The 27,358-nt window shown below is 40.3% G+C and overlaps 1 non-coding gene across 1 annotated transcript; it reads right to left on the bottom strand.

Moving 5' to 3' along the window:
• Positions 1-20,657: 20,657 nt before the first annotated feature.
• TRNAE-UUC (transfer RNA glutamic acid (anticodon UUC)) lies at positions 20,658-20,731 on the bottom strand. The gene has a single exon. It is a non-coding gene; the product is annotated as a tRNA-Glu (tRNA).
• Positions 20,732-27,358: the final 6,627 nt, after the last annotated feature.

The following is a 27,358-nucleotide window of genomic DNA, read 5'->3' as shown; positions in this document are numbered from 1 at the left end:
TCTTTTTCCAGCAATAGGCACTCTAAGCACTGTCCCATCCAATTCCGTCAATTCATATGTTGCATTATCAAAGACATGTCTGACTATGTATGGCCCAAACCATCTTTTCACCATCTTCCGAAGTGCAGTATGCTGATTTTCAAGGCTGCTATCAAAGACCAATACCCAATCTCCCTCTTCTATTGCTCTAGGCCGCAAGCGATGCCGGCTATCAAACCTGTCCTTGTTCCTTAGTCTAGCAACTTTCAACCTGTCAATAGCTAGCTGAATATCTTCAGGTCTCCTCTCCAACTGTCGAATCCGAAGAGCTAAGAGCTCCTCTCTCATCAAATTCTCCTGCCAAGGTAAAACTGACCAAGTCAAAGCACAAGTCTCAATCGGCATAACAGGTTTCTGACCATACATCAACTCTGCAGGCATATATCCTGTAGTAACACTATGAGTCGTACGATCAGCCCATAAAGCAAATGGTAGAAGTCTCGGCCATTCTCCAATCCGTCCTCTGCATGCTTTGGCTAATGCTTTCACTATTGGCGGATGCCCTCTTTCACTCTTCCCATTTCCCTCTGGATTGTATGCTGTGGTTAAAGCCAATTTGATTCCTAGCTGAGAGAAAAACTCCCTAGCTTCATCTGCATCCAATTCACCACGATCCGCAGTGATCTTACCCACACAACCATACCTGCGGAAAATTTCCTCCAATAAGAACTTACACACTGCACTAGTGGTCTTCGTTCTCAAAGATCTGCCCTCAACATGATTGGTAAGATCCTCTCTAGCCAAAACAATGTATCTCATCTGCCATAGACCCATAGGCATGGTAACCAAATCAACTACCCACTTATAATGAATGCATAGCGGATAGGTCGGATGAAGCTCATCTCTATGACGCACTACTGAATACATCTGGCAGTCTCTGCAAGTCTCAACAAAGTGAGAAACATCTCTGTACATGCCTTTCCACCAATATTTCTCCCTGATCTTCTCATAAGTAGCCCATACTCCTCTATGACCAGCCCAAGGACTCTCATGAAACTCCCTCATCACCTGTAACTGTGACTCTCTATCGCAGACAACCCGCAAAGGTAATCCGCCTCTTTTCTTTGGATGCTTCCAAAGAAATCCGTCCTTGAGAAAATAACCATAGGCTTTCCTTCTGATCTTCTTGAACTCTTCATCTGTCCATTCATCTCTTTTGCTTAGTGTACTAAGGTACCTGCCAATCTGCAACCAATCTCCAACATAGAGCTCTTCTGTAAAAGCCATAATATCAAAGACATGACAAACATGATCAACCATAGTGGCTGAAATTTCTGCATCATCCTCTTCTGCAAGTAGAGTCTCCTCATCATCATATCTGGCTCTAGACAACATATCTGCCACTGGATTATCCTTCCCTGCTATGTGTTTAAATTCCGGATTTAATGACTTGATGTATGCAATCCATCTCAACATGGCTATATCCGGAGTAGAGCAACTCGTGATCATACCAATCAATGGCAAGCAATCTGTCTCTACCACAACTGAAGCTCCAATAAAGTACTCCTTGTCACATTTGAGAGCCGTCACAATCCCCAATAACTCTCTCTTGATTTGCGGATATCTCCTCTGTCTCTCGTTTAGGACTTTCGCCCCAAACCGAATAGCATACCTATTTCCATCTGCATCATCTTGACCCACAGCCCAACCTATGCCAATTGGACTAGTGTCAACTGTCAATACAATAGGCCTATCACAATTATAATCCGCTTTCCTGAGAGTAGGAGCATTCTGCAATAACTTCTTCAATTTCCGCATGGCTCTAGTGTGACTCTCATCCCAATAAAATTTCTGCCCCTTTCGAAGCAGCTGATACAAACAATCTGCAATGTGTGCAAAATGAGGTATCCAAATCATATAAAACACACAAGCACCAATGAATCTCCGTACCTCAGAAGTGGTGGAACAATACTCTGCAATCTTGCCTATAGCATTCACCTTATCAGGTGAGGGTTTCCTGCCATAATATCCACACATATGCCCAACAATGACAACCTCATTCACTCCAAAAACAGATTTTTGCCCTGAAAGTGTCAAGTTCACTTCTTCTAACCTGGCCAAAATCTTCTCACATGCTGAAATATGATCAGCCACAAAGTACCTGCATCCCTGCTCATTTAGGCTCTCATTCTTCTCTTCTTCTGCACACCCCTTAATGGGCACATCATCCAAGAAAGGCATAGTAAGCTGAGGTATGTAATCACGAAGGACCTTATGCATGGCATTCATCATATGCGCAACAGAATTAGTAGCACCTTGAGGCAAGGTACACATCCTGACAAGCCCAATAGGAGTTCTCATGGTAGTTATGTCCCTGCTTTCCAAAGCCAGCTGAAACTGATCATAACCTGAATACAAATCACCCAAAGAATAGATGGCACGTCCAGCAAATGCCTCTGCAAACTCATCCACAACTGGACCTATACCAACATTCCTGATGGTAACTCTGTTCACTGGCTGCATGTCCTGAATAAATCGAAGAGTACCATTCTTCTTTGGAACTGTAAACCACCTGTTTGAGTATGGTGCAGATGAAGGCTCAAGGATTCCCATCCTGATTTTCTCATTCAATAAATCAATCAGCTTTGGCAAGTGTGCTTTAGGCACTGGAATAGGTCGGAGATTCCATGGGATATGAGGAATAGTAAAAATAACCATAGGAGCAACAACATCAGGATTCACACATCCAATCTCATGTGGGACAAAAGCAAATCCCCTTCCATGACGCTCAAGCATCTCCTGAAAGCATTGCTTCTCCATGGGTAACAAGAAATCACCATTTCCAATTTTCAATTCAGCAAGTGTCTCTGCTGAAAATTTATGACCAATATGCTCCGGATTCCTCAAAATTTGCTGTTTTGCAGCCCTCTCTATTTGCTGATCACTGTCAAATGGAAGCGGTACAGCAACCGGCTTCACCTTCTTATCCACAGTTTTGTACTTCGTGTCAACCCTGGCTTCATTATGCTCTTCTGCATTACATAAACCTTGCTGTAAATCAGCAATTCTGCACTCCAATGGCTGAATATTCTCAGCCCTCTGCTCTATGGACTGCATAGGAACAGCCCCAAACTCTGAATGCTGAAATATTTCAGCAGTAAACTCTGTTGGCTGAAAATTTTCAGCCCTCTGTCTCTCTGAAAGCTGATCATAACCAGCTGGAAACTCTGTTTGCTGAATTTCTTCAGCACTCAATACTCTTTGCTGAGTTACCTCAGCCTCTGACTCAATCTGTGACACAAAATCTGCAATTTCATGAAACATGTCCAGGGACTGCACTAATACATTACCATGACAATTCAGCATATCAGTTTTCAGCATATCTCTCATCTCTGTCATCGTATCTGCACAAATCACACTGTCATACATACCATCTATGTGTTCATCATCCTCCAAAATTCCTGCATCTTTCAAATTTTTCTCCTTCCTGCATATATACTGCCTGGCAGCTCTAGACAATCTAGAAGTCTCCTGATAACTCATTGAACTGTTTGCTGAAATCCCAACATAACCGGAGGAGAAAACACCGCTGCCAGGAGGCGAGAACTCCAATCTCCTCTCCTCTGTACCACCGTCGTCTCGCGAAACGGCGGTACCTAATGAAAACCCGAATCCCTCACAGTGGGCAAGGGTGCATCTCTGAGAGTATCCCTGTTTCTAACATGGTTCACACATACAGTCATAAACTGAACTGCTCTCATAACATCTTTACTGCGAATCCGTGCATAAGCAGATCCATCATCCATGACCTTTGTCTCCATGCGCATCTCTGTAATGAATGGCTGACCAAGAATTATAGGATACGAGCATGAATCCTGCACAAAGAAATGAAAATCCTCCTCTACATCACCAATAGAAACCCTGACACTAGGGCAAGCAGCATATAAATCACCTGCAGTGTTATTGGCAGCTCTCATACGCCACCCATGCTCTACATCCATAGGCCATCTGTTACTCTCATAAACTCCACGAACAATGAGATTAATCTCTGAACCATGATCAACCAATGCAACATAAGGCACCTGTTTTTCTCCAACCTTTACCATCGTCTCTGTAGTTGCCCTAGCCCAATGGCTCCGCGAAAAGTGACTACGCGGTATCAAAACAGGCTCATCAATTTCAGCATAATGCATAGGCTGAACCCTCTTCTCTACCTGCGGCAAAACAGAAGCATTATCAACCATAACCTCATCATCATCCTCATCCAACTCTCCAATCAAAACTCCCTGTGTATCAGTGGTAGCCAATGAATGTCTTTTCCTCTTCAGGACCTCCTGAAACTGATCCTGAAACTCTCTTTTTGAGATGCCCAAAATCTCGGAAATAGTGAAAGTCACCTCACTGCCAAGTATCTTATCATTAAAGATTTTCTTAATGTCTGTAGATGTCTCAATGTCGGACATCAATCTGAATCCTGGCTGCTTTCTCTCTCTAGGCTCTTGCCTCTTTTCCCTCTTTTGAGCATCCTCCATCTGTCGATCTGGCCCTGGTCTTGAAGACGGTCCTGCAGTAGGTGGAGTAACAAACTCACCCCCTCTAGTCTTCTTAGCTGCACTTGGATTTTCTTTATCCCTCTTACGCTTCTCCTCAACAAATACATCTGCACCATGAGATTTAGCCAAATAAGCATAAATAGAATACCTGTCAACAGGCGAGTCCCAACCTGTCTCTGATCTGATGCTAGAGCCTGCGCTAGTCAAAACAGTTTGCTGAATTTTTCCCTTGTTTGCAGTCTCCATAGCATAAGTCCATAGTGCGGACTGAGTCTCTGATCCCTTCTCAATCTGTACTCCATATGCAGAAGCATCACCTCTAGCTGCCACATAAGAAGTACGCGCAGCCATGTCCTCCACTAACTTCTTCATTCCACCTTTACCAAAGTTGGTAGCAAGTGGAGCTCCTGTCTCAGTCAACCAAATCTTACCATCTTGCCCCCAATATACCAAATTCTGCCTCCTTGCATCCTGGAAAGAGTCACAATCCCTGCAATGCTGATGCTCCGTACTATCACACCAAATACATCTCCGATCTCTCCTAGGAGCACTAGGAGCACTCCTAGGTGCAGTAGGAGCACTAGAAGAAGTAGTAGGCACAGTCGAAGCAAACTGCTCCTTCAACTTACCCACCAACTCCGCTTTGACTGACTCAAGTGTCAAATCTGTGATTCCTTTGATTATATCATCAATAGAGGTAGGCACCGATGGAACAGATGGGTTTGGAGCAGAAGGTGTAGGCATCGGTCGTGGAATAGGAGGAATAGGTGGAGTAGAAACAGTAGGCACTGGCATAGGCCAAGAAACTGGCTGAGGAGGAGAAGAAATAACAGGGATAGAAGTAGGCATAGGAGCTGATGATGATGTAGGTGTCATGGAACCATTCTGTAGGCGAGTCTTCCATATCCTCCTCTTGGTCAAAGTCGAAACTGCATCCTGAGCATCCTGCCAATCAGTTTTAAGACCCATAGGCTTCGTACGATCTTCAAGAAGCTCACCCAATTCTTCTTGAAGAGCAGGATCTGCAGCTTGCAAGAAAAGCTCAACTTTTTCAACATCCAATGCTCTTTGTTCAATGGCATCAAGCTGACTATACCTTTCTTCGAATTCTCGAATCAACTCTGAAGCAGCAAGACCTTTGTTTGGCATGTAGACCCACTCTCGGAATGACCGTCGAGTAGCCATACCAAAGTCCTCAAGGAAATATTCTTCTTTAAGAGCCTTCTTAAAATCTTGCCAATGTATATTTTGAATATATAAATCAGTCACCTTTGTCCTCAAAGCAGGTGTGACAAGTCGAAGGAAGTACTTACTCATAAGTCCAGCAGGAACTCCAAAGAACCCCATCTTGATCTCATATGTCTTCAAATATGCTGAAACATTACGCCCGTCAAATAGCTTCTTCTCACTCTCAACTGCTTCAATAGCCTTAGTCGCGCTGTTTGCATTCTCCTGTTCCGAATAGAGTTGCCTTTGTTGAGACAACTGCTGTTGATGCAATTGTTGTTGCTGCTGCATATACATTTGTGTTTGCTGATTTTGGAGCTGCATATACATGGACATATTCTGCAAAATCTGTTTTAGATCCTCCGTTGAAGTACTTGACGCAGCAGTCATAGATGGAGCTGAAGTAGACGCAGCTGGAGTTGAAGAAGAAGCTGAAATAGAGGCTGAAGTGTCTCCCATCCTGAAATTTCTGCGACGCTTTCACGTCGGGTTCACCAAAGATGTCGAAGGGTTTGGAAAGCAATGTCGCAACTTCAGAAGTCCTTGATAATTTCAGGCTAGAAGATCCAGCAAGAAAAATGAAGTAAAATCTGTTATAATTTCAGGACACCCTGCATTCTTTTGAGCATTTAAAAGGGATTCCACTCTCTTGTTCAGCTCCATAGTTGCTTCAATAAAGTCTATAAGAACAAAAGGAGAGTTGCTTTTTCCACAAGTTTTAATTACAGTGGTTCGATGGATCAATCTCTGAATTGTCAATGATCTCTTATGAATTCAATCCTTCGTGTTTATCACAAACATCCTCATAAGGTCACAAATCTGTTTCCTCAATCATAGACTATTTTACTGTCTTCATTATCATAGATACAAAGCTTTGCATGAAGAAAGAAAGGAAACAACCTTTTCAATTCCCAATTTTAGCAAGAGTATAGATATCCAAAGAAAAAGTGTTTATGAAAGTATTCTTTGTCATTCAGATATGCTAAGATTCAATCAATGAAGATAGATTTGGATTTCTCTTCAGATAGCTGAACATCATTTTTTTATGGTGCTCCAAGAGATCATCAAAATCAATGCTTCTACATGTTTCTGATGCATTTAGAACAGCAGTGATGTGGTGTTGCTTTCAATCTGTTCACTGGTGATCCTCGCTTTGCAACATTCCAAGATTCCTATAGCAGAAATTGTTCGTAGACCTCGCAAGGAATCTCAGTCCTCAGATGTCTTCTTCAATGTAACAACTGTTCATGCTGTTTACGCTTGCTGGGTATAATCATTGTCTTGATTTCTCTGTGTATATTCTTGCATTTTCCCGAAATAGATACTGGCTCCTGAAGCAGGTCACTTGCTGAGGGGAATTTGAAAGTAGATAGATATGGAAGTTTAGACACAGCAGCAAGAGGACACTATCAGATATCAGTTTTTAATTGTTTTTCATTTCAATTTGAGCCATCAAGAAAGCTCTCAGACATTGGCAATTTGCATGGGTGGTGGCATGTGCAGTATCGCTCCCTCCAGAATCAGATCATCAACCACGTTTTCCAAGCTTCATCAAAGCAATCGTCCCCATGCTCGAATGGCTTTGCATGAAATAGCCTTATAACAAGATCAAAGACCACTCCTCTCAGCTGCTTCGTCGAATCGTGCCAGAAGGATTGTCACAAGGACGACCCTATACGATGGGAATGCGGCCAGCAGACGACCCCCTGGTTCTTTGTAGCTCTCTGAATGAAGCTCCTTGGTGTGCAGACTCCTGGTAGATCGGCGATGGCGGAATCGAGTAAAAGAAGAGGTCTGCTGCAGGTTTTCCAGGAATTAAAGTGATCCTCTGTGTGTGTATGTCCCGTCTTCCTGTTCGTCTTGCACTCTCGCCTCCCCTGTTCTCCAGCAGAGTACCATCTCCCTTCTTCTTTTGCTTATCTTCCTTCCTCGTTCTGCCATAGTAGCCGTTTTCCTCGTTTCGCCACAGTAGTCGTCGTCAATGATATCTCTTCCTCTCTGATTGCAGGACACCAACTGATCCGCATATATTTTCCATCGTAGCACCCTTCAATTGTCACCAAAGATCTCTCTCTGTTACCTCCGAGCTCCATGTCATCCGTCATTGCATTCTGAATATGCTTTTTCTTTATTCATAGCTTCTTCATCATTCACAGCTGTGTGTCATTTCTGATTCCCACACGTATTGTACTCGCAGCTTCAGTCCGCCTTAAAGTCGTCTCCCTAGTTTTTAAATTTCACTCAGACATTGGAGCTTTCCCTTTCTGCCTCTAATGGACACCTCCCTCTGTAGATTCCCTTTCTCCCTGTTCCTTCGTTTCCTGTTCCATCCTCCCAAAACGGCACATCCCTGCGCTTTTACTGCGTCTTCTTCCCTTCCTCAAAATAGCTCCTTTTTTTCCCTAAAGCAAGGCTCCCCTTCACCTTTTCCTCCATCGTCCATCCTCCTTTCTCCCAAATTGGCTCCTTGTTTCCCCAAATTCTGCGCCATCATTCCGAATACTCTGTTTTGTTTTCCTCCTTCACCTCCTTTTTCTGTTCCCACCACTCTGTTCTTCCCTCTTTAGTTTTTGAAAAATCCTTTATTAGTCTCCTCCTTTCAAATATGCTTTTTCCCCCCCCTACTCGTACAAACTGGAGAAGTAAGCTGCTGCAGCTTAGCAAGATCTGTTTTCACAGCAAGCACACGGGCACCAATAGACATAGAACCAATATTTAACATCAACATTTCTCCTTTAGCTAGCTTTGAAACCGAAAACCGTGTGATAAGCGCCCATGAAAACATCTCCAAGAATCCATAGAGGCCTTGAAGAAACATCCAAACCCATAAACCCACTAACACATTACATTTAATTACACTCCACAAAATGTTTTTGTGAGCATGGAAGAAGCTTGATCACACTCCACATCACTCTCTCCATTCAGATTCAGAAGACATTCGCACATCTTTCTAGGGTACGCTTTGATAAGCTCTCTAGACTCATCATGATCAATTGGTTTTATGCCCATACTACTGCCATTCATACATAGAACATCCAGTTGTAGATGTTAGAAACATCCTCACGAAACCCATAATCGACATATCTTGAAATAAGTGTAGCCCATGAGATTGCATCTCAAGTTTCCAATCCATCAAAAACCTTCGGCATAGAATGAAAGAGCAAGCATAACAACTAAGTATGTACAAAGTACCAAATCCCATGCACAACTTTTGGGTGGTTTACACACCTCGAATGCGCAGCAATACGACACCGCCATAGCTCTTCCAAGCAAGCTTCGATCCTTCTCACCTTTCACAAAGTTCACACACACACACACACACACACACACACACACACACACACACACACACACACATGCGCGCGCATGCACGCACCCACATATACATACATGCATGCATGAACGTGCGTGCATGCACACACACACACACAAAGAGAACAATGGGTAAATTGTTGTAGTGATAATAAATACACAACTGACTAATATATATAAGCTCTCTCCCACTATAAAAACTTTCCCTTCTCTTCTTATCATCTAAAATTGCAAGGAAAAAGGCTAGAGAGAGAGAGAGAGAGAGAGAGAGAGAGAGAGAGAGAGAGAGAGAGAGAGAGAGAGAGAGAGAGAGAGAGAGAGAGAGAGAGAGAGAGAGAAGGTGAGAGAGAAAGAGAGAGAGTTTAGAGAAGACGAAGAGGGTGAGATTTATCTGCATTGTCATCTCCATTAGCTTATCTCATTTTTGCCTACACCCCCAGCTCTGTACAAACTCCTAACTTGTGAAGCATGCAAAAAGAATTGGTAACTTGAGAAAAATGTGAGCAACATATGAATGAAGTCATGGCACCAAACAAACACAATGGGACTTTGAGGCTCACACCAAGGACAACTTATTATCTACTCCAAACGACGACAAACCATGCCATGTAGGTACTTAGGTAATTACAAAAACTTTAACTCTATTTTCAATTTATGTTCATGATATTTCTAAATTGCATCATAATAGAAAACAAAGGAGTTTAAAATTGTAATACTTAGTCTACCTTTGATTATCCATGAGATCATACACCTCAAAAGTGATTCTCGTATGTCCCTTCTTTAAGTCAAACTCTTAGAGAAATCATTAATAGGTATGCTAATAGCTATTATAAATAAAATGAAAGACCATCTAATATCAAGGTAAGTAGAGATGGAACATGGATGAAAAATATGCAATAAATCTATATCAAGGTTCAAGGTACTCTATATTCCACACAAAAGAAAGTAGGGGTAAATATGGAAGAACCCCATACCACACATGTAGGGTTTCAAGGTACTCATTGTTATTAATACCTTGGCAACACATTGTTGGTTTATGTTGCAACACTGCATTGAAAAGAATGCTTGTCTCATGTCTAATACTTTAAAGCCAAAATGGTGCACGTAAGTTTAATACCATAGGACCCAACTAGTTTTATATTCATGGATTAGTTTTGTCAAAGTAGATGATCGTTGGCAAATGGTACAATGCATGGACCTTGTAGATATCAACTTGTAGATATCTATCTTATGTCTCCCTTGTGTATGCATGGATGTGTTATTATCTAAGATAGGGATCGTGCAATGCATCAAGTTTAAAATATTGTGATCAAAAGTTGATTATTTAAAAATGAATTAATAATTGGTAAAGATGCTTGTGCCATAGTATGGTTGTTCATGGATGTGATTGAAGAGGATGATAATGGTTGTTATGGATGTGTTTGATGAGAATAATTTGGAATATAAAAGAATTGTGACTGTACTCTTCCCTTGAGACGTGCTAGGGTTGGCTTTATCACTCGGCTAGATTTATTACCACATAGAGTGTGGGATTGCCATTGAGGATGATACAACCATACAAGGAAGACTCTTTCATATGGTAGCGTGGAGGTAGATGGGGGATTTGGTTGTATTAGCATTAATCTGAGGCTGGTCCTAATAATGATGAAAAAGAAATCCTTGGTAGGCACAATGTATGGGCATCAAAGAGACCTTAGTTCTAGATAAGGGCAAGGGTGGAGGACCTAGGATGGGGTCAAAATATCCAACAATTGAATATCAATAATCGAGGTTGGAAACCAGTATGGGTTGGTATCCCTTCAACCTTAGATTGAGATTGGTTAAATTAATAAAATAATTGATTACTTTAAGTAACCATTTGAAAAATATTGTTTTCGATTGTCCTTGAGTTCATGCCTAAAGGAGAGGTCATAGGTCCCTTAATCGATCCTACTAGATAGTGGTCATTACATCTTATTGTAATGTAGACTTGAAGTCACATGGCTAGCTAACTCCATTAATCTTAAGAGGTCTGAATGGCATTGCTTAGAAAAGGCATATGAGCAACAACCAAATATCCCCTACCTTGGCACGAATACATCAAGGAGCTACACATAGGAAGAATTGAAAATAGGGGTCACAAGAGAGAGTGTGCAGCAATAGGCACACTACACATGCACACACACGCACATCATATATATATATATATGTATATACATATATATACATATATATATATATATATATATGTATATATATATATATGTATGCATATATATATATATATATATATATGTATATATATATATATGTATATATATATATATATATATATATATATAGAAAGAGAGAGAGACCTTATCTAACTCTCTGTGTGTGTGTACCTGTGTGATATATTTGTATCTATATATCTACACACACATACACATACATATATGAGACATTATTTTCATCTATATATCTGCATACATATATGAGACAAGATGTGCACACCCCCCACTCCCCCCCCCCACAATTAGGCTTCCAAATTTATCTTGGTAATCCAATCACTATTCTTGCTTTGCTAGTTAAGGTTAGTGTGACTATTTGCACTAGAACATCAAATTTATGAAACAATATTTTGGCAAGATTCTATTGTATGCATCTTTGGACAAGGGCAATAAGAATGCTTAAGGTAGCATGAGTGTTTGCACTAGAATATCAAGTTTGTCAAAAATATATTCACAAGATTTTATTGAGATTCCATTGCTTGGACATCTTTGGACAAGGGCAATAAGTCCAAATTGTACTCATATTGATTGCTACTTGTATCAAAAGAGTATTTCTTGGCCAAAATGCAATATTAAGTATTCACTAAAAGTGAAACATATTATGGTCTTTCATGTTTGGATGATTTGTTATGTTAAAGAATTTGAGCCAAGGGAACCCATTGATGGGCCATTTATTCAGTTCACATGTAGACTATGATGACCTAATCTTACAAACCATGCAAGCGTGACAATCTAGCTACATCAAGCTTATATTTTGTGCCACTTGAGCAACTAATTTTGCTCAAGTGGCACAAAATATTTGAACCACAATTTGATGCCTATTCAAAGATCATATGTACTGCATAGAAGGTTCACTTGAGAAAGTGAATAGGGAAGGAATAACATGCGATGACCTAGTCTAACGTACTTTAAGTTTTGACACCATTTGAGAAACATAGAGTCGATAGAAATTCGAGTGCTTATTACATGTGTGTAACATATGCAATGAAAGTTTAGAGTTTACATGGCCAAATATTAGACTCGTACGAGATTGCATAATTCATTTCATATGTGTTGTGCGTGCAATGCTTTACTTACAACATCAAATAGGTATTGCATTCTCATTTTAATAATTACAATAGGAGTGTTAATAGGAAAATGCTCTAAGCAATGTAGCGAAATCGGTGAGTCAAGGTGATTGACATTAGCAAATAGAGTAGCAGAAGTTCTAACACTACTTGACAAACATATAGTAGATGGACAATTGAGTGCTTACATGTGCACTATATATGCAATTGAAGTTTATGAGTTTAAGTCCCCCCCATATTAGACACATATAGGAGTATTTGCTTCATTCTATATATGCCATGTGCAATGTTTGGTATATAACACCAAAATAGTGGCTTGAAGGACAATACTTTTTTAAATAAATAGTCTAAAAATGTGCATTTTTGGGGCAAACAATGTGGGGAGAGAAGGAGAGAGAGAGAGAGAGAGGACAGATGTTCATCTGAAAAAGTAAACCATCCAACAAAATTTTGAGCACCTTTGGGGTTTGGTTTCCATGAGCTTAATTTAGACTTCGATTGTGCATATAGAAGTGCATTGTGAAATTACAATGATTGAACATAGATAACAAAGTTTATAATGTGAAATCGTTTATATAAAATCGACGTGATAGTTGTTCTTTAAATCTTGACCCTTGAGTTGGATACCCATACAGAAATTTCCTCTCATTCATAAAATGCTATCCTTTCTAGTGGGAAGTTAAGTATAGAGGTAGGTACCAAATAGAGATGATAATGAGTGACCACACAACCCCATCCACAAGTGGGCAACACATGCATGCACTAAAGATGATAATGAGTGACCACACAACCCCATCCACAAGTGTGCAACACATGCATGCACAAAAGATGATAATGAGAACGTTCTCACACCCAATATTTTCAAACACTAACCTTTTATTCACACACACACACACACACATTTTGTCATGATTTATATTATTTCCTTGATTAGGTGATATGGTCATTAGTATGATCATTAATGGTTATGATTTTGTTGCACACATTGCTGCAATCAACTCAGCCAAATAGACGAATACTAATTATTATAATTAAGTCATGCAATTAAGGGTGCCCCCTCATGGTAATACATTGTTTATTATTTACAAAAAAAAAAATTGTATTTACACAATCTCTTATTGCATGAATGTGAAGATGAACTAGCCAAAAGCATATGCAATTAGCATGCCATGATGCTCTCACACACACAGAGTTTCTCTCAAATGGTGTGTTTACAATTAGGCAAAGTTAAAAGAAGAGAGGGCACGTGGCACCATCATTGTGATAGTTCAACAATCATTGCGATACTTGACATGGCACAACACATGGTTGACACACGTATTCGATCAAGCAAATTATTAAGTGTAAGAAGGCTTCAAAATTTCCCTTAAAAATTGGCATTCCTTTAATAAGAAAGAGGCTTTGCAAATGAAACTTGTAGTTTATCGAGTGTGAGACTTAAAAAAATTATTTGAAATAAATTGTTAACTTCTAATTCATGGACGTTACTAGCACGGAAGAAGTGCCCTCGAAACTTCAAAGGGCCATTTGTTGCTAAGTGAAGGGAAAAACGAATAACATTGCGCCCAAAAGGGCGATAAGTTGCTTTGTAGAAGGGGGGGGGGGGGGGGGGGAAGGCGCAACATTTGTTGCTGTGGAGAAGGGCGCAAAAAACATTTGTTGCTGTGAAAAAGGTAAGGAATACCTAGTATTCAAGCTGACTCAAGAGCCTTTGTGGCCTAAAGCAAGCACATAGGGATTGGTACCACAAGTTTGATACTTTATGCATTCACAGGGATATACCGACAGTGATATGGATTCGTGTTTATACACAAAGAAGGTCCGCAATAGTAGCCTTATGATTTTGGTACTATATGTGGATGACATGTTGATTGTTGAAAGCACTCATAATGAGTTGGATGCCTTGAAAATTCATCTCAAGAAGAGCTTCAAGATGAAGGACATGGAACAAGCCTTACATCTTCTTGGAATGCACATCACATGCACTCGCTCTAAGGGGATCCTTTACTTGTCGTAGAATGAGTACATCTAGAAGATCCTTGAGTAGTTTCATATGCAATATATGAAGCCTATTGGCTATCTTTTACCTTCTCATGTGAAGGTTAGCCATACCGATTGTCCACATTTTGATGAGCAAAAGACCCAGATGGCTAAGATCCCTTATACATACACAACAAGTAATTTGATGTATGCCATGATAGTCACTCATTTTGACATAGCATTTGTTGTGAAAGTCGTGGCATGCTATATGGCTACACTTGGCAAGCGGTATTGGGATGCCATGAAGGGTAGTATGCACTACATTAAGGGCACTCTAGATATATACATATGTTATGGTAGCTAGAATACATGAGTCGTGGGGTACACTAACTCTGATTATGCAAGACAAGTAGAGTCCACCTCTAGCTATGTCTTTACCTTTGCTAGAGGTGTTGTTTCATGGATGCCTACGGTGCAAAAATGCATGGCCCTATCCACTACTACAAAGGCAAAGTATGTTGTAGCCATTAAGGCTTGAAAAAGTAGACTCTCTGGTTAGGTTGTCTAGTTGGAGACCTTGGTATTACTACTAATGTGGTCCCTACATTAAATTCAGATTCTATGAGTGCTATTCAGTATCCGATCTTCCATGTGAAGACAAAGCCCATTGAGGTGCATTATCACTTTATCAAAGAGATCATTGATGACAAGTCCATCGAGCTTGTGAAGATCTCAACGGATTATTAAAATCCTAAAGATCTGCTCACTAAAAGTCTCTCAATGGAGCATTTTGCCTTCCTTAGGAAGTTGATGGGCATTGGATGAGATAGTGTATTTCCTCATCCTATTATGTACATTTGTACTTTGTCAAATTTTTCTTATTCTCTCCTCGCTATAGGGGCACATTTTCCTTTACGTGGGAGATTGTTGGGGGTAAAACGCTTGTGTCTAACTGCCCATGTATTCATTACACTGACAATACCCACACACTTGTATAGTGTAAGTGGCAGATACCTATCACTATCACTTTATTCTTCATTCTTTTAGTAACATTTGAATGAGGTCGATCATACATTGTGACTATTGGAGTACCCACATCCTTTGTATCTTGCTCTTGTTCTCTTGCTTCTTCCACCATAGCTCTTGCCTCCACTCGTGTGCTTCCACTTGGGCTTCTCCCTTTATCTTGGCTTATATGTGTACAAGTTGGTGCCATGTATTGTTATTGACGTCTGCTAGTCAATTTGTGCTTGGATCATTCAGCTTTGCGAATTTTGGTATCGTGGCTTCTAGACTCATATTGGAGATATCCAATTCAATAACATATCTCTATAACTACTCTCCTATTATATTCTATATTTAAGGCGAAAGCATTGATGAATGAATTGATTATTATGCAATATTTAGTATATCTCTATGGATGATATCTAGCATTAAGACAAGATAAATACTAATCATAATGTTAAATTGTTGCATGTGTAATACGAATCTATGGTTTCTTAACAATGAGCTGAAGTCACTTCTCTCTCTCTCTCTCTCTCTCTCTCTCTCTCTCTCTCTCTCTCTCTCTCTCTACATACACAAGACATACACACACACACACACACACACACAAAATAGTAGCCATTGGAAATGACATCTTACATGCTCACAATAAGCTAGGCTGAGTTGCACTAAGCACCTATAGGGATAGTGGGGGTGAGTTAACCATGCTTCCACTTGCTCACATTGAAAGGAAGTGGGGTTCTAACGTACTTTAAGTTTTGACACCATTTGAGAAACATAGAGTCGATAGAAATTCGAGTGCTTATTACATGTGTGTAAGATATGCAATGAAAGTTTAGAGTTTACATGGCCAAATATTAGACTCGTACGAGATTGCATAATTCATTTCATATGTGTTGTGTGTGCAATGCTTTACTTACAACATCAAACGGGTATTGCATTCTCATTTTAATAATTACAATAGGAGTGTTAATAGGAAAATGCTCTAAGCAATGTAGCGAAATTGGTGAGTCAAGGTGATTGACATTAGCAAACAAAGTAGCAGTAGTTTTAACACTACTTGGTGCACAGATCGGATGCTCTACACTCGCGTAGTGAATGCCGGAAGGTCCCCAAGAATAATAGAACTCTACTTTTTGCACAAAGTTCAAGGTAAAAAGCATGAAGGACATGAACAAGAGACCAATTGGGTGCAATCTCCCCCCATGCCTTGTGTGAACGCTCCACAAAGTATGTATTTTTTGTATTAATCATCTTCAAGCTCAAATAATAGCCCAAATTACAAAATAGCAAGCTTTTAGCTTTTGAGTTTGCTTTAGTGCAAAATAGGAATAAAGCTAACGGGCGGTGCCCAAAGAGTCTGGCATGCCCAATACAATGTCCAAGTAGAAATAACATAATCGTGCACCCATGCGCATACAAAATAATAATAAATATCCAACGCCTCAATAAATAGGCGTGACAAAATATAGGCGCCATGCCTAAGGTATGCGCCCATTAAAATATATATGATAAATCGAATACTCGCTATCCTCCAATGCTTTCCTCCGCCACTGCTGCTAACTCTACACATCAACTGAAGCATTCACAATCGTTAGTAAAATAATATAATTAAACTGACAAAAGTGAATACCTAGCAGTCTTCAGCTACATAAATAAATCAATTGGTTAGAAATCAATCCTAACCTTAATTTATTACGAGTGCGCACTCTAAACTCATAAACGTTTATTAATTTAATATGCATTTTGCAGAATCACCCGCTATGGAATCACCCATGTACACACTAAATTAATGAAACGCCTGAAAAGGACATGCGTCCCCATCAACTTCTCGAACAAAGAATCCACTTTGTGTATGAGCCCCGGTCAACAAAGTTTACGGAATCCACCGTAAAACCTCACGAAATCCACCGTGGCACAGAATCCACCGTGAAATATGCCTCCTGGCATAAATCATCCATATGTGGTTTCGTCATCCTGTAAAACTCAAAAGACCTCTCACTCTCAAAATCAAGTTAGCGGGATGAGCGTAGCTCAAGGTCGGGTATACAAGGCTTATATATTTTTGGGTGTGGCTTTCACAATCTTTGTCTTTGACTATTGAGGGATTTGTAATCTTTGAAAAAAAAATCGGTGTTTTATCCTTCTTCGTATGTTGAAAATGCTTCAGCAAACCTGCGTATGCGTAGAGTATCTTCCAATGAACAACTTTGCAGTTTGGAGTTTCTACTCAGGAACAGCCCTTCTATGAGTTTTGAACAGAAGTCAGTTTTTGAGTTCAAATGACTTGTCTGACTTGCAGAGTTGCAGACTTATGTGACTTGCAGAGTTCCAGGACTTGCAGAACTTAGTTGATTTATCTGACTTGTAGGATTTAGACTTAGAATACTTGTAGAACTTGAACTTTGCACACTTGCAGTACTTGAGAGCTTTTGTGTGACCTGTGGCTTAAGTGACTTAGCTTAGTAATAAGCTTAGTAAAAGGGCAGCAAGACATTGTCGATTCTTAGGGGGGGGCCGTTTTTTTTCCACGCAGTGAAAATCACAGACCTCCTCTGATACCTCGCAATGGAATTTTGAAGCTTTAAGCTTCTTTAAGCTTATAAAGCTTTACTACTAAGCTTAATAATAATAAAAGCTTTTAAGCTTTTAGGCCATGGAGTCTTATCTCTATGTATGAAGACAACTTGATGTAGGAGATATCCATGTGGTCCTCCACCTCTGCAAGCTGGTCCTTCGCAGTATGATGATGGAAACAGAGGTTCTTGATCGCCAGGAATCCACCCGTATCGACCGTTCGCGACGAGATTGACCGTAGAGCCCGATCGTTCTAGGAGCTCTACCTTCGCACAAGATGGGTAGCGATTGGAAGCTCTTGATCTCAGCTTCGCTCTGATACCACTGGTGCGCAGATCGGATGATGTACGCTCGTGTAGTGAATGCCGGAAGGTCCCCAAGAACAATAGAACTCTACTTTTTGCACAAAGTTCAAGGTAAAAAGCATGAACGACATGAACAAGAGACCAATTGGGTGCAATCTCCCCCCATGCCTTGTGTGAGCGCTCCACAAAGCATGTACTTTTTGTATTAATCATCTTCAAGCTCAAATAATAGCCCAAATTACAAAATAGCAAGCTTTTAGCTTTTGAGTTTGCTTTAGCACAAAATAGGAATAAAGCTAACGCGCGGTGCCCAAAGAGTCTGGCATGCCCAATACAATGTCCAAGTAGAAATAACATAATCATGCACCCATGCGCATACAAAATAATAATAAATATCCAACGCCTCAATAAATAGGCGTGACAAAATATAGGCGCCATGCCTAAGATATGCGCCCATCAAAATATAAATGATAAATCGAATACTCGCTATCCTCCAATGCTTTCCTCCGCCATTGCTGCTATCTCTACACATCAACTGAAGCATTCACAATCGTTAGTAAAATAATACAATTAAACCGACAAAAGTGAATACCTAGCAATCTTCAGCTACATAAATAAATCAACTGGTTAGAAATCAATCCTAACCTTAATTTATTACGAGTGTGCACTCTAAACTCATAAACGTTTATTAATTTAATATGCATTTTGCGGAATCACCCATGTATACACTAAATTAATGAAACGCCCGAAAAGGACATGCGTCCCCATCAACTTCTCGCACAAAGAATCCACTTTGTGTATGAGCCCTGGTCAACAAAGTTTATGGAATCCACCGTAAAACCTCACAGAATCCACCGTGGCACGGAATCCACCGTGAAATATGCCTCCTGGCATCACTACTTGACAAACATATAGTAGATGGACAATTGAGTGCTTACATGTGCACTATATATGCAATTAAAGTTTATGAGTTTAAGTCCCCCCCATATTAGACACATATAGGAGTATTTGCTTCATTCTATATATGCCATGTGCAATGTTTGGTATATAACACCAAAATAGTGGCTTGAAGGACAATACTTTTTTAAATAAATCATCTAAAAGTGTGCATTTTTGGGGCGAACAATGTGGGGAGAGAAGGAGAGAGAGAGAAAGAGAGAGAGGACAGATGTTCATTTGAAAAAGTAAACCATCCAACAAAATTTTGAGCACCTTTGGGGTTTGGTTTCCATGAGCTTAATTTAGACTTCGATTGTCCATATAGAAGTGCATTGTGAAATTACAATGATTGAACATCGATAACAAAGTTTATAATGTGAAACCTTTTATATAAAATCGACGTGATAGTTGTTCTTTAAATCTTGACCCTTGAGTTGGATATCCATACAGAAATTTCCTCTCATTCATAAAATGCTATGCTTTCTAGTGGGAAGTTAAGTATAGAGGTAGGTACCAAATAGAGATGATAATGAGTGACCACACAACCCCATGCACAAGTGGGCAACACATGCATGCACTAAAGATGATAATGAGTGACCACACAACCCCATCCACAAGTGTGCAACACATGCATGCACAAAAGATGATAATGAGAACTCTCACACCCAGTATTTTCAAACACTAACCTTTTATTCACACACACACACACACATTTTATCATGATTTATATTATTTCCTTGATTAGGTGATATGGTCATTAGTATGATCATTAATGGTTATGATTTTGTTGCACACATTGCTGCAATCAACTCAGCCAAATAGACGAATACTAATTATTATAATTAAGTCATGCAATTAAGGGTGCCCCCTCATGGTAATACATTGTTTATTATTTACAAAAAAAAAATTTGTATTTACACAATCTCTTATTGCATGAATGTGAAGATGAACTAGCCAAAAGCATATGCAATTAGCATGCCATGATGCTCTCACACACACAGAGTTTCTCTCAAATGGTGTGTTTACAATTAGGCAAAGTTAAAAGAAGAGAGGGCACGTGGCACCATCATTGTGATAGTTCAACAATCATTGCGATACTTGACATGGCACAACACATGGTTGACACACGTATTCGATCAAGGAAATTATTAAGTGTAAGAAGGCTTCAAAATTTCCCTTAAAAATTGGCATTCCTTTAATAAGAAAGAGGCTTTGCAAATGAAACTTGTAGTTTATCGAGTGTGAGACTTAAAAAAACTATTTGAAATAAATTGTTAACTTCTTATTTATGGACGTTACTAGCACGGAAGAAGTGCCCTCGAAACTTCAAAGGGCCATTTGTTGCTGTGGAGAAGGGAAAAACGAATAACATTGCGCCCAAAAGGGCGATAAGTTGCTTTGTAGAAGGGGGGGGGGGGGGGGGCAGGCGCAACATTTGTTGCTGTGGAGAAGGGCGCAAAAAACTTCCATTGCCGGGATTTGAACCCGGGTCGCCTGGGTGAAAGCCAGGTATCCTAACCGGACTAGACGACAATGGATTGAGAGGAACAGGCAGCAAATTGCTATATAACACTAAATGTTAATATACTGCATTTTTTTGCAGCTTCCCAGATGCATAAAACGATGCGGCAGGATGCACAAGCACGAGTGGGTTTTGCAACGTCACATCAGCGCCGCGTTGACGCCTCACTTTATTCTATCAAACGCAGCACTGAACGCGCGCGCGCGCGCGAGAGAGAGAGAATCAGGCCAAAGCCGCAAATGAAGGCTTTCACTGGCCAACTTTCTCACATGTTTTTGCAATAAGAAATTCACGTGAAGGTGATTGGATACATGAATGCGTTGCATGGAACAAGAGAGATTGTGGAAGGATAGTCGGATATAAGAAAAAAGGGTAGCTCTCGAGCTTCAACGACTCTGGCGATTTATGAACATTTTGCAATGTGCAGGAAAGAGGAGACTGACTCATGTTTTCAGCCGTTCTAAGGTGAATCTTTGCTTTCAAGCACGCAGAAGGCAAAACCATCGACAATATAGGACAATTGGGTTTTGGGGCCCGTGGGGGGTGGAGGTGGGGGGGCGCCGCATGATGCGCTGGTTTCTTGGGTTTTGGGGCCCGTGGGGGTGGAGGTGGGGGTTGTGGGGGGGGGCGCCGCATGATGCGCTGGTTTCTTGGCAAATGTTAAATCTTTGAGGAGTGCATAGCTTGGGAACCTCGCACTTCAAGTTTAGTGCTTTTGCCGTGATCTTTATTTTCCTGGAGCGAGCGCTGTCGACCGTTGGAGGATCGCTACGTGCACTGCATGCGCTAGCGTGCTAGTGTACGCAAGCTGGATCAGGCGTTCTTCCCTGCTGCATCTTTCCTTCTTTTCGTTGGTTTCTTTGCCTGGCTCATGTTTGCAACGTCCGATGAAGTATGGTGAGGTACGCACGACCCGCTCGCGAGCTGCCCGATTAACAATATCGCACCCTCTTCTTTGATTGGACTGTCTGTGCAGTCAGCTTCCCAGCTTTTTTGGTTATGGGCGTTCCGCATCATCAGATCGAGGGGCCTGACGAATTAGTTCGGAAATCCTTCTCGTACGCATTGCAACTGTTTTTATACACTGCGCCCAATGCCCCGTCTTCTCCCATCTTACGGTGACACAATTTTCGGCATGAGATGAGATGCTTATAATCCTCTCTCAGAAGCGCATTATTTTTGCCCAAACAATCATCCTTCAGCAGCTCCTTGATCGCTAAGCTAACCAACCACATGCTACACTTACATGTGATTTGCATTCTATCATCCTTCAGCAGCTCCTTAATCGGTAAGCTAACCAAGCACATACTACACTTAAATGTGATTTGCATCCATCATACTTCAATAGACCCTAGAGTACTTGGAATAAATTATTTCATTCACCCGCAAGAAAGCATCAGTTCTTGCCGAGTACTCAAAACTATGGACCCACTCACATGAAGTCCTAGTTCCGCTACTAGGCCCTTGAAAACCCCAAAAGTAAGGCAAGCCAAATGAGCTTATAAAGGCTAATTTCACGACTCGAGGTTTCGCTTGTGTAGTGAGAATTGTAGATACAAAAGGCATCAATAAATACCTTGGTTGACTCACCAAAGAAAGGATAGAAGACAAACTTTATGAAATATTGAAAGGTAGAAAAAGCATTGCTTAGGCTAAATGACATGACCCTATATGCAAAATATCCCCAAGGAGTAATGAATATTGTTTTTCTTTGATCTTCTTTATCAATTCAAATTTGAAAGTAGCCTAAGTGTCTGTCACAAATGGTGTATCTTTCATGACTAGCTATGTCATTGAGAATCTCATCTCGAAATGGAAGAGAAAAGTGATTCCTCTTTGTCATTGCATTATGTAGTTTATAGTCCACACAAACTCTCCACTTTCCATTCTTCTTAGGTTTTACCACAGGTGGTGAAACCCATTATGAATCCTCCATAGGATAGATAAAGCCTATGTTTAAGAGCCTTTTTACCTGCAGAGCATTTTATTTTAGGATTCCCAATCGTTGGAAGTTTTGTATTACCGGTCTACTATTTGGCTTCAAGATGATGTGGTGCTCCATAATAACCACCCCTACAATATGATCATAATTAGAGATTAACAAATTTAACATGCTTCCTCAATATTAGTATACAATCCTCATTCTCCTTTGCACAAAGATCCTTGGCCAACATCTTTTCTAGTTGCTCTTTTACTTGGCCTCGCCTAGGTGCTTGACTCACCTCCATCGGTTGGTTCCTTTATCTTTTGAAGTCTCCAAATCTATAGTATCTTGTCTTCCTTCCCACAGATTGTACACAATGGCTTGTCCTTCTCTTTCAGCCCTTTCTTGTGATCACAACACAAGTGTACCAGACTCCCAATCTTGCCTTGCTTTCATAGTAATGAGCCAAGGTCTTCCTAGTATAATTGAATAGACCTCTCCCTTTTGGATGGCAATACATACATATCCACATCTACTTAAATACCACATACTGTAATCTTCACATCTTTTATCACACAAACATGGTTCACAAAAACATTGTTTGCCATATTTACCTTAAAAATGGAGGGTCCGCTCACCTTTAAACCCAAACCATGCATTGGTTTCTCACTCATTACACACATTTGTGTCACCCCATCAACACATACATTGGATACTCTTTGTCCTTTGACATAAGACTCTAATATTGGTAACGCATTCTCAATGCCTTGGTCTTTGATTAGGCCCACCTTCTTTATTGCTCTTCTTGTATCAAGTATACAAAGCCATTGTCATCACTTTTGTGGTGACAAACGCAATAGTTGTGGCCATGTGAGTCTTGGTCCTTGTGAACTCAGATCTGTGATTAGAATATAGGATTCAACTTTCTCTCTTAATGGGTAATCTTTGATTCCTATATTGCACTAAGGGTGATTTGACCTCTTCTTCCTCTTCTTGCTCTCTTTTAAAGTGCCTTCACCATCTCCAGTTTTGATCTTGCTATGATGTAGATTGTGAGATCCATCAATCTGAGCTTTCTTAATCGGCATAGTATTCAACTCCACCATCTTCTCTTTCTCTCTTTTGATCTTTACCAAATCAATCATGCTCAAAACATAATTTTCTAGAAAGGGAGTTGTAGCTAGTAGTTGGGATATTGCTGGAGGTCTTAAAATTTGTGGCTATGGTGGGCTTTGTAAAAGGGGTTGTGAGCCGGGGTGAGAGGTCTTTCTCTAGGAGATGTAACTTGTTTTTGGTATGGTCTAGGCTGGGCATCTCTCACAGTTCTTCTCAGATAGGGAGAAAAATATATACCATACCCCTCTTTACCATAATCATAGTAGCAAAGATATTGCCTTGCTAGCCTCCTTGAAGCTCGGCCATTTCCACCACCAATCACTGCCAGAGGTTGTTGTTGTGGAACCCTAACACTATCTACCAAATTGATTGAAGGATTATCTATTTGATTAGTTATCTTTTTTAGTAATTCTTGATTATGATCCCCTATGTGAGTGTTCATGGGAATTATAGGTGGTGGTTGGATAAGGTCAAGCATGGGTTATGATTGTAAGTACTTCACCCTTGAAACTTGGACTTGAGATCTTGATTTGCAATCCTTATCTCTTGCCACTTCCATTTCTTTTCAAATATATTAAAAAAATAATTTTTACCTTCTCTTGGAGAAGAGGGAAAATGTCTACACAAGTCTTTCTTTCTTAAGAAAAAATTAGGGACTCTCTCTCCATTGGATAGGATAGCACACCATTTTGCCCAAATGCTCGCAAACTTTGATTTATAATTAGCATTATCTTCAATGAGGGAATGTTGGTATAATTTTGAGAGCAGTCTATAAATCTTCAAAAGCATTATATCCTCCACATTGGAGAAGAAATGCATCCTTAAGGGCATGTCACGTGACCTTTGTGTCATCACCTAGGCCATCATACCAAATCCCACTACAAGATACATGCTACATATACCAACGTTCAAAGCGACACAAATGTTCATTAAAAAAAAGCCCCCATCATCACTAAAAGCATCAGTATAAGCATCTCTACAAATTCATTGTAGATATCATTGCTATTTGCATGTCTATTAGCATCACTTTTTGCGATGCTAATAGTGACGCTCTACAACGTAGATAGCAATACATGTAGTAAATTAGCGATACAAATAGCGATGACGGTTATAGAGAGGAAAAACTACATATTGGATATGCAATTGTCGTCAAGATGGGCACAAAAACTACTTAAAATCACAAGATTGGTAACTCATAAAATAAGTACAAGGCTAGTGATGACAGCTCATGAAATTACAAGGAACCATGGAGAGGAGAGCCAAAACAAACATGAAAAACTATATGTAAATATCACAAAGTACGATTTTATACAAAGAATGATAAGTATATCTAAGGAATGCTTTATGCAAGAGGCTTGCATAGATCATAGGACCAAAAGAGAAGATGATGTGCACTCCACGAATCCAAGTGCATGCTATAGATTTTCGCCATCTAAACCTGACGCAAAGAAGCGTTGAATGAAATCTGCAAAATGAACGACCAAACATTAGTCCACCATACATAATGCATTAAAAAAAAGAACTAGTGACTATAGACAAGAAAAAGGATTGACTTACTAGGCCGCTCGGTGTATACAATCTATTGATAAGTACAGTGAGATCGTGTCACTTTGCATATCGAGTTTCCAAACTTGTGGGATCATAGTTTGTGGTGGTGGAGTCTTGCAAAGAAAATAGAATAGCATTGTTAGAAACACCATTGTTAGTATAAGTGATATTCCAAATAAGAAAGTGAGAAGAACCAAACAAAAACTTACAGAGTCCTCCAAATAAGTCCTATGGCCATCACTCCTCAGATGATGTACGACCTGTGCCTCCAATCATACCCTCACTACCTTCCACTACTGCTGCCATCATCTTGGATAATCGGTGTCTTCCTCTCTCAGTCTCTGCCAATCCTCTGCATTTAGCCACTCATGCTTTAAAGCGCTACTCTTGATTGCCTTGTATGTGCCAGATCGTCTATGTGATATATATGCACGCCTACACTTCATCATCCACCCAGTGGAAAACCTCTCTGCCACCGTAGGTACTGGAAACTCCTCATACAAAGACGCCACTACATAGTCCTTGCTCCCCTCTGGTATATTCTTCCAATGGTCCAGAACATTATGGCTAAATACTTATTGGAACAACTCTCTCCTACAAGGCATCACTCTCCTCTCCTCATCATTCATGATCATCACAACACCTATCTTGTTATCTATGAGGTATCCATACCCTGCTAAGATATATCTAATGTGTGTCCTCTCCCACGTGCGAGTATACTCTTGGGCATAACTAGGAGACCCCTATACATCTGGTGTGCCTACATGGATAATATCTCTCGTGGGAGCATCCATAGAGGTGCCACCTATGCAAACAACTGAGTGAAACCTAGAGTCATGGAAGTAGATGTCTTTATAAGTGTGACAAATCTTGGAGGTGACAAGAATCCACTAGATTGATGAGATAGAGACACTGCATCGATGCCTCCACAACACCCACCTGAGCAACTCTCTTTGGAATCGGTACAAGAGTAAGGAGTAGCAACCCTCTCTAGAACCGATCGTTGGCTCACATAATCCACATCTCTGTAGCACCCCCTAGAACCACTTCCTCTATTTGGGGCCAGTCTAAAGCAACGACCTCATGTATTGGAAATTGAAGCATTGGAGTGTGCCAAAGTAGACCTCGTAGAATGGCTCGATAATGTTTGCGATAGAGCTTCTAGTTTGCCATAACTCTAAATCAGGTCATTTGATTTGGACATATATGTGTGAATATCTCCTGCAACTTCTCATCACTCATCCTTTGACCCATCTTGCTCTTTAAGTATCATTAAAGGTAACCTGCATAGATAGAAAATGATGTTAGCATATCAATATAAGGATTTACGTAAACCATGACAATATAACTCTAAAAAAAATTATGCTAATTAAAATGCATATTCTAAAGTATCCTTAAAAGTGAATCATCAATGAATTGAGTAGGCGGATGCAAATATGACCCGCTGGCCTATGGCCCCATGTCAATCTCCTAGCATAACTCGGCATACACAAGAAGATCTATAGATAGGGAACCACATAAAGAGGAGTCCACTTCATTCTCAAAAAATTCATGGCCTCTTGTCTCTTCATCTACATTATCCGTGCATGTCTCCTCTACACGCTCCAAGTCATCTTTGACCTCCACCCCTTGCAATATGGACCCCTCCACGTGCATATCTCCTCATCTACGCTGGGAACATTGCCTTCATCACACACTCTCACACTTCGAGGAGCTGAAGGCACAATATACCACCGTCGAGGATGTCAAGGGTTTGGATAGAATCTTACCTATTCAATATCACATATAAGAGTAAATCAACATTTGTGACTATTTCGTATCATGGAAAATTTTAAAAAATAGGTCTATCTTTTCTCAGAATCTATTTTTAGAAATCGAGATGGACCTTGCTAAATAATTGCCCCAACTCCTTCCAATACCACTTTAAACCAATGTACATAGAATATGATCATGGAGAAGCTACAATAATCCACTGAGATAACACTTTGCAAGTTCCCAAAATACTCCATCTCATCTACAACGGTATTCAGATCCATGGCCTATCGTTAGCTCTCT

The sequence above is a fragment of the Lygodium microphyllum genome, chromosome 7, assembly GCF_053477565.2.
Source record: "Lygodium microphyllum isolate KBCC chromosome 7, Lygodium_microphyllum_v1.1.10, whole genome shotgun sequence".
NCBI lineage: Eukaryota > Viridiplantae > Streptophyta > Polypodiopsida > Schizaeales > Lygodiaceae > Lygodium > Lygodium microphyllum.
The sequence above is the reverse complement of the archived record's forward strand: the minus strand, read 5'-3'. Positions and strand labels throughout refer to the sequence as shown.